Source organism: Anser brachyrhynchus, assembly GCF_964034855.1.
Source record: "Anser brachyrhynchus genome assembly, chromosome: 5".
NCBI classification, from domain to species: Eukaryota; Metazoa; Chordata; class Aves; order Anseriformes; family Anatidae; genus Anser; species Anser brachyrhynchus.
In genome coordinates this window covers 2960623-2973138 of record NC_137699.1, presented here as the reverse complement: position 1 = coordinate 2973138, position 12516 = coordinate 2960623, and the positions used below count along the sequence as shown (strand labels likewise).

Genomic DNA, 12516 nt, shown 5'->3' with positions numbered 1-12516 from the left:
GATTTGTGCCTCATTTATTGCAGTCTCTGATAGCCACTTTCCACCTAGCTTGTAAGGCTATACAAGACTTTCTTACAGTTTAGAAAAATCATAGCTATTGTCCTACCAGCATAGAAGTAATTTCACTGTGACTTCTACCAACTCATTTGTGCTAAATGAGAACTTAAACCAGCTGTCACTGAATACAACAGGTTCACATTTATTGACAAATCAAACTGGAATAAACTGAAGGTACCTTTAAAAGTAACTGTTCCCCAGGGAAGTGAGAAGGAGACATTAACAGAAACTATATGGCTGCTATCGAACCAGAAGTTAGCATTTACCTTTGCAGGTTGAAGGTTGTTTGTATTTTAAAAAAATACTTTGACTGGTTTGAACTTAGCTTGATTTGAAACATGAAGGTAGAAAGGATTTAAAATACTTACAATTATTTGGTACTATTATAAGCTCAGAGGAAACTTAACTCTACAGCCACATGGGAAGTAGGGCCAGCGGCAGGCACACGTCAGAGCCTTGTGGCTCAGTCAAGGAGAAGACAGAACAATTCTGGTGGCACTGTGAACTTGTATGGCCTCATCCAGTCTTCAGACACCTTCACACTACCCTTAAAACTGATCTCAGATCTGAAATGCTACCTTACGCCTTATTTTCTGATGCCTATGCTAGCCACACATTCTCACGCTGTCACACTCGTCTGAGTCATAAACTATCTAGTTTGGAGAACTGATCCATCTGAAAAACAGTTGTGTTTGTTTTTCTTTTGTTAAGGCTGACGTTCAGCCATTCATTTGAGACATTCATTCTTCTGGACTATCTGGAATACGTACTTCAAAAATGCCTTCAAAATATGTTATTTAAAACTAAATTCTGAAAGAAAGAAGCAGGGATAGTTTAAGTTGTACTCTAACAAAGGGAAAGTTGCTGGGGGTGCTTAAGAAAAAGGTTGGAAGCGGTGCTGAGGGACATGGTTTAGCGGGTATTATTGGTGGTTGGGGGACAGTTGAACCAGATGATCTTGGAGGTCTTATCCAGCCTTAATGATTCTATTGGAGTGTAGAAGATGAATCCCAAGCAAATTGTTTCTGTGCTAATGCCAAAGGTATTTGTTATGTCTCTATGCACATACAGATACTGTTCTTGTAAACAACATTTGCATGCTTTCTCTTTTAAGACAGAAATCTCTTTCATTGTGAACAGTATGCTAAACATTGTGTTTCCATAGTGTATAAAATTTGGCCTTGAAAATGTTCAAGCTATTTTTGCTTTTAATTTTTTTTGAAAACAAAAAGAGAAAAAAGAATAAAAACATTCAACAAAGTATTTTCTCTCTGATATGAATGCACCAGGAATTCATGCATTTGATGAAACAAAAACCCTGTACAGATTTCACACACTAAAATTCAGTCTTAGAAGCAAAGCATCCACATTACTCTCACATGGCTTCAGTGAGAAAAATGTGTGCATACCTCAGATCTGAATCAGGCTTTAGTAGAGAAAAGTGACTTATTTTCTCCTGCTGTACTTGAGTATCGATCATAATCTGGTGACTCCTTTCAGCAAGCCCTATAATAGACTTTATGAACACTGCTTTGTTGAAAGCCCTCGGTCATCACATTTGCTGCAGAAACTTTAGTACAGAATAATCTGAGGCATATATATTTTGGTTTTCACAACATAAACACTTCAATGATGACCAGACAATTGTATGTAAACAGGCTGCTTGTAAGTTGTGCCCAACATACATTCCTCAGTATTATTCTTCCTTTGTCCTTTCCCTTCATCCTCAAGATATTTGCATAAAAACACCAACTCAAGGCTCACGAGCTCACCTGCTCCTGTTGCTTATTCCTCAATGAAATTATAATAATCCAAGTGCAAAATCAAAATCATTTGCACAATAATGAATTGTTTCTTTTAACACACACACACACAAAAAAACAGATTATAATTTTGCTAAGAAATGGGAGTAGATTAAGGCACATTCTTCTTCATTAACATTTTTGCATAACAAAGAAATGGAGCAAAATAGATTACAAGAAACCTTATTTCAAAATAGACTGTCCTTCAGTATTTCCACAGAGTGTCACCAGTTCCTAAAGACATTGCAATACAGCTCAAGCTGTTCAGTACAGACTGCCAGAAAGCACAGGCTACAGGGGAAACACAAAGTGAAAAAAACAAGCTGAAAAGTCTTAGTAAACCTTGAAAAGAACTTCTCTGTTGAACTGACATTGATGACTGAGCCTTCCTCACCCTGAGGCTGACTGATAAAGTCTGCTGGACACCTGAGAAGCATCCTGACTTTGCAACTACTACAAGTTTTTGATTCATGAGGGCATCGTGCCAGGCAAAACATGGGTCACAGCTATAATACAGAGCAAGCTGCTGTCTCCAGTGTTGTTAGCACACCTCCCTTCCTTCCTGCCAGACACACATGGCTCCCACTCTGAGCACCACTGGAGTGCAAACTGCAAAATTAATAGCAGTTATGTGGCTTGCACAAGCTTTTAAAAATATATGATGGAAGGAATAGGATCTTGATGCAACTACGGAGAGATCTGAGAGAAGGATTCAGTCTTCACTTTGCCCTAGACTTCCTATGAAACACTAGGTAAACTGCTTGAGTTGTGCTTGAAGTACACTCAGCCACACAGAGGGTAGCTTAGCAAGATACTGCACTATACTGTACTTTAAACCTGAATTAACTTTCCCAGTGCAGAGAAATACCTTTACTTTTCATTTCTCAAATCCTGCTCTATACAACAGAAACAAGTGAGAACTTGTCTGTACATAGAGGAGAATTTACAGCGTCCTAATTACTCCACACTAACTCTTCATGCAAATGCTCTTAGTGTGTTTGGGGTAGGTAACACGCTTCCCAAACTACCTTATACAAGGGTGTGCTTAGCACTAAGTACATAACCTGTGAATTATTCCATAGCAGGTGGTAAGTTATAAATGAATAACTTAGCTTACTACTAACTGTGCAAACAGACCCTTGAGCTTCCTCCCCCCAAACTCTGTGTGACAGCAATGAAGTTTACATGTACAAAGCTTGAAAACTCTTGAAATCGTCTTTCATTTTGCACCTGACTTCTTGTGACAATGTGAGAAACAGAGCCACTGAGAAAAAACATGAAGATCGAGGGGTTTAAATGGCCAGCTTGGGTACAGCAGTTGGTGGCACTCACCAGCTCACTCCTTCAACAGATCATCTATTTTCAGAAGTTTGTTTTATTCTCCTTGCTTCAGACTTTTTCTGCAGAGCCCTTTCTGAGAGCAGAGAGGAGGAAAGACACAAACCAAAGGCCAGCATGGCCACAGAGACACAGACAAGTACAATCTCTACCAAACCAACAGCAATGCTTCTTCCTTCCCCTGTCAGTGATGGCAGGGACGGAAGAGGGACAGACAGATTTGTAGGTGGATCTCCTTCCCTGACAGAGTAAGCAGCAAATAAAGCAAATGGTCTGAAAAAGAAAGGAAAAATGGAAGACAGAAGTTCTGGTGCTAGGAGGAGAAAAAAAAAAGGGGGGGGATTTTAGTGGAAAAGCAAACAAAGCTGAAAAAAATACATAAAACAAGGACTGATGAAAACATTACCCTGAAATCCAGTGAGGCAGGTTAGGTTGTTTGCCACACTGAATATTCAGGTTGAGGCACGCTTTGCAAAGAAACGTGGTGACCTTACGTATGCTGGCCCAGGCTGTAAATAAACAGGGGAACAAAGTGGCTGCATTGTTCAAGTCAGAGCAATAAAGCAAAAGCCCTGGATCAGCATCCAGTTTGTGTGACTATGTTTCCCCAGCGCTAAGCAGATGAGAATAGACAAGATGGCTAACGAGATTAGAAGAAAATCTGAGACCATTTAAGGACCAACACTGTTACAGGAATCTGAACAGCAGTTTGCTCCCAGGGAAGGCTGTAAGCAGTATTCAGCAAAGGACAATCTGAAGATAACACTCTCCTGGCCGATGCAGGTGTCACCAGGAAAACTAACTTCAGAGGAGGGTTACAAGGAGCATCTGGAGAGGGATGTGGAATGGATGCTTCGTAAGCGTCAGAAGCACTGAAAAACAGAGATCTTCAGTAGAAGTAAGGGATGTCAACTACTGATGCTATACTGAGGTGCAAAGTACTCTAACTTCTCTCTAGTGCTATGCAGTAAAAGAATACCAAACCCAACAGTACTAGCAGAAGGCAAGGTGACATTATTACAAGTTTTAATTGCTGTTTTAAATTTAAAGCAGCAGTGGAAGATTTTGGATAATGGTGCCTCAGTAAGGTCACAAACTGATATGTGGTGTCACTATGGACCTATTCCATTTAGATCACTATGTCCTACTAATGGCGTTAGTGTTCTGAGTCAGTATCTCCAAGAAGCAGGACCTGTCCGTGATACTTCAGCTGCCAATGCCTACACTTCAAGTGAAGCAACAGTTGATTTGGATGGACTGTCTCAATATGCTGATATAAGAGCATCCTAGGAGGATGATAAACTGGCTAGAGACTTCATGGATATAAGTAGAAAATATTACCAAAATTGTCTTGGCTTGTACAAAGAGATGAGAACAACCTTGGGTCTGCCTCTTTTGCTCTTGGCAGTTACCCAGGGAATCTGTGGAAAGGCACAGAGAAGATTTTAATTCCCCTCTATGCAAAGCAAATCCAGAAGTGACCCTGGACACAGGCATTAGCAGCAGCAAATGGGATGGCAAGTCTGTTGTTGACATGGAGGATTTGTGCCAGAACTGTTCAGAAGAGTTTATCTGTTTACATTTAGAAATGGTGTTCCTCTGCTTAAAGCAATGACTGCAGAATTCAGGAGTTCTGAGCTGCATTTGAGCTCTGTCAGGTTGCTTTTGTGGTCTCGGGAAAGATGCTTGGAGATGAGATCCTGAAATTCACTGCCAGAGATTAAGCCCACAGCCCACATTTGGGCATCTGGCTGAGTGGCCCATTTTCCCCGAGCTGCTCCTTTTTTGGCTTCTCTACCTCAGAATTCTATGCTTTGATCTCTCCAGATATCATCACTCTATCAATGAACCAGGAATAACTTTATGACTTAGCTCACAAACAGGCTGTGAGGACATGCTCATTAGTAAGTTCAAGTTCTTCAGAGACATGGTGGGGCGCAGACATGCAGGTATCACTGACGCTGAACACATCAGTAACAGAGACGAACCAGTCCTCCCCTGCCTCTGCAGGCACTGAAAGCCACCCCTCCTGCCTGCTGCATCTGCGCTCCAGCAGGCTGACATCTCTCAGGGCACCTGCTGAGCACCTGTTTTGTCCACGGTGGCTTTCTGATTCAGATTCCCTTTGTGTTTATGAACCTCTTGGCTAGTACCTCCCTCTCCTTCAACCTCTACAGTTTTTAAGCCAAACCAAACAAAACCAAAAACCCTGTGCTCCCGCACCGATAAACCAGTGTGGTGTGTGCAGGCTGACAGAGAGAGGGCTTGGTCGGTCCCCTGCCTCAGCTCCAGCTCCCATCTCAGATGACTGAAGAGAGAAAAGAAATAATAAAGAGGAGTATGGTGCCAGCAAAATGAGAGAACCTCAACCTTCCTCCTAGCTGTGTCCCTGAAATAAAGGAAGCACACTGTAAAGAAGAAACAGGAGGAGGGATGAGGATCAGACAAATGTCACAGGGTTGAAGGCAGGTAGAACAAGGGTGAGATGAAGGATAGATAACACACTGTGCCAGGAAACGAACAAACAAAAAAAAAAAAGAAAATGAGAGTTCTTGAAGGAAAAAAGGGCAACAAGGATGAAAAAGAAATGTGCTCCCCTTCTTCTCCTCCACTTTAAGAGTGCACTCTACATTCCTCAGAAAAAGAAACCCATCTTTTTTCACACTCATTTTTTCACATTTTCCTTATGGGTTAAGACTTATGTTCCCAAAGATACCTCAACAGAAATGGATCTGCCCTATTCTGCTGAATACCATGGTACCCTGATGTGAGACCCTACTGAGAGAGGCTGGAACTCCTGCTGTCCTGCAAAGAGGGTGAGACCCCATAAATGTGGGAAGTTTCCAAACTATGCATAGCTGCTCATTTAATATACAGCCCAAACTCAAAATCCAAACACAAGACTAAATTCATGTTTTTGAGTCCCTTGTTCATGGGTAGAAGCCGAATCCCCCACGCACGTACAACCCTCTAGTGACTGCAGGAGAATAGCAGATCCTGGCCTCCTGCAGTTTGTTTAGAGAACTGACTCAGGTGGCAGGGAGACAGGAGAGAGGAAAGGATCGAGAGAATATTGGCAGCTATATCAGAATCACAATAACGTAAACTAAGTGCAGCAAACTACTTCTTATTCCTTTCGTTAACAAAAATTATAGTAGCTATAGCAACAGAAAGGGGGAAAAATACCCGAGACTTTAAAATCCCCAAAGAACACAGCTTTCTAATATGGAAAAAATCAAGATTTATTGCACCAGCAGCTCCCACAAGCCAGGGCTATAGTAGTGCACAACGGTTTCAATTAAAAGCACAAATCATTAACCAATGCAGCTGGGCTTAGTCGTTGGCAGCCTACACCATCTCTTCCAGTGAGCCACGAATTCTTTAGGGACTGAACTAGCTTCTCTTGCTGTGTGATGGGCCCTTCAGTCCTCCCTCTGGTGGCTTTACCTCATATCTTCCGTCAAGCCCTGTGACAGAGTGGCTAATGCCACTGCTCAACAGAGAAAAAGCAAGAAAAAAACTCCTACATTTGAGTCCTGTGTCTGCACCCCTTGCCAGCCATCACACACTGATATCCCTTCAGGCCCTGCCAGCAGTACTGCACTACACTGCACACTCGGCAAGCACCACAGAGTGAAAAGTATTTTGGTCCCCTGCTGCCTGTGCGCATTTTCCTTCTCAAATGCACACACACACACATGCTCAAAAGAGGGAAGGAATGTCTGGCACTTCTGCGGTGACTATCTGGCAGAAGCACCGCTCCGTTTTCTGGCAACTCTACCAGGGTCTTACAACAATTATTTCAGTTCCTGATTCGAGCACTGGAGACAGAAGATCAAGTTACATTTCTCTCCAGCCATCAACACTAATTCAGTTTTCACTAAGTCAGCCTTGCTGGAATTTCACTCTTCCACACTAAAACAAAAAAGGAAAGTGTGAATCAACACTGAAAAGCCATTAGAAGAAATATAAGGAATGTCAAGGGTTGCCCTTCACAAATGTAAAAAACACCAATGAGATCCAAGAGAGAAGGAGCTCTTTCTTGCTAGAAGAGATATTTTTATAAGCTAAAATGATGAAGAAAAGAAACTGCAAAAGAAATGGTGCCATGGTCCTGTTATATCCACTGGTACCCCACCTACTGTGCTAACGAGCTTTCTTCCCTTAGTACCTACAAGCCAGTTTGTGAATTTGCAGAGAGCATCTTCCCAGCTGTCTCTTAGTCACAGGTACACACAGCCATCAGAAGAGGAGGCACTATTCTCAAGAAAAAAGTTCAGCTCCCACAGCACGGACCTTTGTCACCTGCACAAAAGGAAAGTTTTGACAAGCTGCCACAAGCATAAGTGTTATAAATCCCCTTTCATCAGGCCTCCGGCCACTAGACAGTGAAACAACTGGAAACACTTAAACCTGTTTTAACATTCCTTGTAGTAGGAGGCAGTGAAACACCCACCCAGCCTACTGAGCTGATCACAGCCACCTAACTGCTATGGACTGTGGCTCCTACCGGCACAAGGTTTCTATTGAAGCCTCCTGGAGCAACATGTGCTCCAGCAGAGCAAGGAAGCCGGAACTGTGGCCACGGACACACTACCTCTGCTCTCATGTACATTACATTCAGAATGGCAGAAGGGAGTGAGGGGATTTTAGAGAAAGGCAGAGCAAAAACAAACCCACAAACAAACCATGAATGATATCAAACATCTTTTAAACCTTTCCAGGCTGTGAGATGGTATTTGATGATTTGGAAGAGCTTCCCCTTTTTCCTTTTATTAAAATGATTTACATACCGCAGTGTACATGAGATGTTAGAGATCTCTCAAGAGACCGGTCGCTGTTCCAAAGAACTTACAATTCTGTGATAGGAATTTCATAAATGAAGGCACTAACTATCTTCCCAGATGCAGGCTTGAATAGACCCACTGTACTGGTGAGTTCTGCTAAGGGAACAATCTTTCTTCACAGTCTGCAGAGCAGGAGTAAACCTGATGCAGAGCCCTGTTACAAGACTTAACCATTTCATCCATTGGAGAGGACCAAGGCCCACAGCTGTTGTTCGAGAAGCACTGCTGCCCATGACCCCTGTCACCTAGACCCCTTCACACGGCCTCGTACAGACCTCTCCCACACTGCATCTTGCTCAGGTGATTCTGACTTCTCAAATCTCACTTCTCTGCTTGCATAGGAACTGCTAACAGCCCTACTTCCAGAGAGCACAAGAGAGTACACAGCATCAAAAAAATAAAGAAGAAAGCACAATCCTACTCTGTTCCATTCAGCTACACACGTCCAGGAAGAGCAAGTAGCCAGTACATTAAGGAATAGGGTCCCATTGCTTGTTTTCAGATTGGCCGCCATGCTGTTATGTGCTATCACTTATGTTTAACAATATTAAAACATGTAACATGAGCTTGAAATATCTGTGTGAAATTATTAATTTTATCCAGACAGCATTTGGAGCATCAGTCTGGCATCGGTATTTCTACCCAAAGTTTTAGCACTAGTGCTCATACTTTAACTCAGCTTAAAACTGTGAGTAAAATATAATTTAATAGCAATTTGATTTTGCATGATCTCATTGAAAAGGCATATCCAGTGTTGCCTTTGCGACACAGAAACAGCCGCAGGATAAGCCTGAGGGATGTAGATTAGTACTCAGATCAGATACAATTTCAGTCCCCTTTCCCTTACAGGGAACATGTTGGCTCCTCACCAAAGTGAGAGTATTCTGCATGCTGTAGGGTAAACTTGGTACAGCCCCCATATAGAAATATATCCTTCAAGACAAGACCATGGTGTAAAAACTGTTATCTGAATGCATGTACACTCTCACTCCAAAAGTAAATAAGCCTACAGCAAAGTTTGATGCAAACTTTTCTTATCTTATGGGAGTCCAAACTGGAAAAAACTTCCAAATGGTACCTTCAAACATGCTTCACATGTGCCTGACGCTGAGGCTGGTATTCCTGTTCCTCTTCTTCTTTCTCATGGATTTAAGCAGAACAGTGTAGACATCTAATTTAAATTTGCTCTCGATACAGGAATAATTTTACTGTATCTTTTAAAGTGTCATTACTCTAGAAAAGTAACTCTGCATCAGGCCGGCTTCCTGAATGACACTGTCTACTCTTAACATCTCTTCAACAAATAAAAACATCAAACCAGGTTTTTTATGGTCAGCCATATAGTCCACTTAGCAAAAGGGCAAACTCCAACTCTGTCTTCTTCATAGTGTCCATGTTCATATAGTGTTCAGCTAATGTCTAGTTTCACACTCCTTTGCTGGTGTTCACAGAGGATATCAGAAATGAAATTGTATCCCAGACTTTTCTCCTGTCTCCTATTCTTTCCTTATTCCTCTTTCAATTCACTTGTATATATACCTAATGCCAGTAAGTAGAGAACTGAAAATGTGCATCTGCAAGGAGACAAGTTATTACAGATACACACATTTGTGCAGTTATACACAACTATTATATACTGCAGTACATAATTTGTTTATAAACTTCACAAACAAAACTTGCCTTCCAGTAAGTAAATTAGCTAAAGAAAAACGCACAGATTATAAATAATGCTTTTCTGCTAAAAAATCCATCATCATAAAACAAATAAGGCTTTTGAGGCTTATAAAATCCATCATGCGAAAACTCTTCAGTTTCAACTTCACATGAAGATATTTTTCCTGGGTTTGATTAATGAAAAAAAAAATCTAAACATTCTACACAGAAATGAACTAGTTTTGTCTGGCACGAAGTCTGCATTACCAAATTCCCCATGGTTTCCAGTTGATACCACAAACTTGGCCATGGCTCATTCAAAACTTAGTCCTCATCCTCCAAAAGGTAGATAAAAACCTGTGAATTTTTTTTTACGATGCTAAGACCATGACTTGTATTATAGGGGCAGGCAGAATCCTAACTGTACCTAGCATATAGCAGGCAGACTAACAGCAGATTTCATCCTTTCTAGAACAAAACAAATGCTACTTGTAACACCAAAGGGTAATGATTTATAAGATTATGAGTACATTATAGAAATCGTTTATGACTATCTACTCATATGATTTGGGGCTCTGGTATTTTAACTGATAATGTGCCTGGAAATTTATAGGAGATATAAAAGCCCCAGGACTCACAGGTCCTATAGACCCCCAATTCCAGCGGTATGTTCAGAGTAACTGCATCTCTTTTCTGGTGCTTGTTTAATATCTGTGACAATCTGTTCTCCTCATTTTCCCTAGACAAATCTTTTCCTGTTTAACCTGAAAGAAGAATTCACAGTTGGACATCCACATACAAGGGGTTTTCCTCATCCTCTGTTGTAGATGCAGCAGTCTTGCTAAGGATCCTTTTTCTGATCTTGGAAAGTCTAGGGGTGTCAAAAACGTGCAATTCAGTTTAGCTGAATCTTCACAGCTGCTATGCTCCAGCTGGGGCTCTGAAGAAAATACATGCATGAAGATGGTTTGAAGTTAGAAGTTTTTTTTTTGTTTTTTTTTTTGGTAAAAGTCTGTAGCTTCATTTTATGGCACAGATTCAAGGTATTATTTGTGCTGTTCCAGACACCTGTAGTTTCTTAACCATTTGACCAGTCTTCCTATTAAAAAGCCAGTACATCTGGAGTTTCTGTGAGCAACAAATTCTCCTACTACTGTAGCTGTACCACCAGAATATCAAGTGACTGCTCTTCAGTTCTTGAAGAAGCAAGTTTTGTCTTTTTCAGTTTTAATGAGAAAACTGAAGCCACAACACAAAACTGAAAACCCTTTGGTAATGTAGCCACACCCCATGTTCTGCTCTGTGCCCAAGATCCCCACCCAGCCACAGATACACAACAAAAAATACCAACTGTTGAAGTTTTGCAGATGGCAACTCCAATGTTGTGCCATTTTCTCCTCAAAGGACCACTCTACATGGCTTCTTTTATAGGGTGTGGATTTCTTTTCTTGGGGGGTTGGGAGATGGGTACTTGGCCACGGAAAATAGCTGTGGGCATGAACAATGGGGAAATCGCATTTATAAGCTGAAATAAAGTCTTTCAATTTGTGGAAACAGCTGGAGGGAGGAATGAATCTTATGAATAATGTAGCTGAAACTGAACAGACTCCATTGACAAAGAGTTCTTTTGGATCCTAACTATGGCTACACTTTTACATGACAGTACTACACTTAAAACTATAACTAAGAAGATTTACGCAAAATTCTGTATCCACCATTTTCTGTTTTACTATACTGAAATTAATCGGTCCACCCTTTCCCTACACGTGATTTTTAGGGAAGAAAGTAGTTTCTTCTGCATTTCGTGTACTTAATAAAGCTATACAAGTGCTAGAATGAGCATTAAAATTAAGTGCTATGTAAGAGGTTTCATGTATTTGTTCCAACATAGAGATGCTCCCTGAAAGGAAAGAGGTGGTACTTGGCAGTCTTTGACTTGCTGACATATAAAGCACAGCCCCTATGTGGGTGCACAAAAGACCGTTCAAAGGCAGCTTTGCAAAGCACTAGATGGACCTTCTGTTCCATGGGCAGCTGAACATCCCAGAGGTAAGTACAGCAGCTCTGCATCAAGGATATGCATATAGGCATGTAACTGCCTACAGGTGAAGCAATCATGCTCCTACTTGTTCCAGCCTCTCACTGCTCCTGGTTTGATCTCCTCCACGCTCAGTTGATTTGGTGCACAGCGCCTCTTCTTCTCCTGCCAAAACAAAATAGGCTTCCACCGAACTCTGCCGTTCCAGGCAACTACCAAACACTGCCTTCATGTTACGTGTTAACAGAAGTGTTATTCCAATGCCTATCAAGGGCTTGTTTACTTAGGAGCTTAAATATTATTGAAAGTCAACAGTATGCAACTGCGTGAAACTTTTAGGTGCTTTTGAAAAGGTGAATCAGTCTCAGGCACAGTTGACACAAACTGGATGTTATCTGCTTTAACCAGGCAATTCATTCAATGCAAGAAGCATGAAGCTAGACAGCAAGCCTAGGGTGTACATGCAAAGACACCTTTGATGGAGGATCCGCTGAGCTTCACGTTTCTCGATGGATATTCCTCACCCTTGCCTCACAGAACGAGGCTTTCAGGCATCAAGAAGGAATTGCACTTCTTACAAGGAACAAGAGGACGACTTCTAGCGTATGTCATTCACTACGGTGTCTTTTCAGAGAAACTACACAAGTGAATGCCCAACGAAAACAGACAGAAAACAGGGAGCCAAAATTCCACATGAGGAAACACCTCTTTAAATGTATTACAGAGATCTTTCAAAGCACTGTCAACAAGGTACTTTACCCATGCTAAGGACAGAACATTT

General features: G+C 41.5%; 1 protein-coding gene across 10 annotated transcripts in view; it reads right to left on the bottom strand.

Annotated features, from left to right (window-relative positions):
* Nucleotides 1-12516, bottom strand: part of DENND2B (DENN domain containing 2B) — a 170155-nt gene that overhangs the window by 98384 nt on the left and 59255 nt on the right. Inside the window, exon 3 of one of the 10 annotated variants that reach the window (XM_080595791.1) lies at nucleotides 11824-11900. The exons of the other annotated variants lie outside the window; for them this stretch is intronic. The gene's annotated coding sequence lies outside the window, so the exon portion shown is untranslated. The remainder of the gene's footprint in view (nucleotides 1-11823; nucleotides 11901-12516) is intronic. 10 annotated transcript variants of the gene reach the window in all.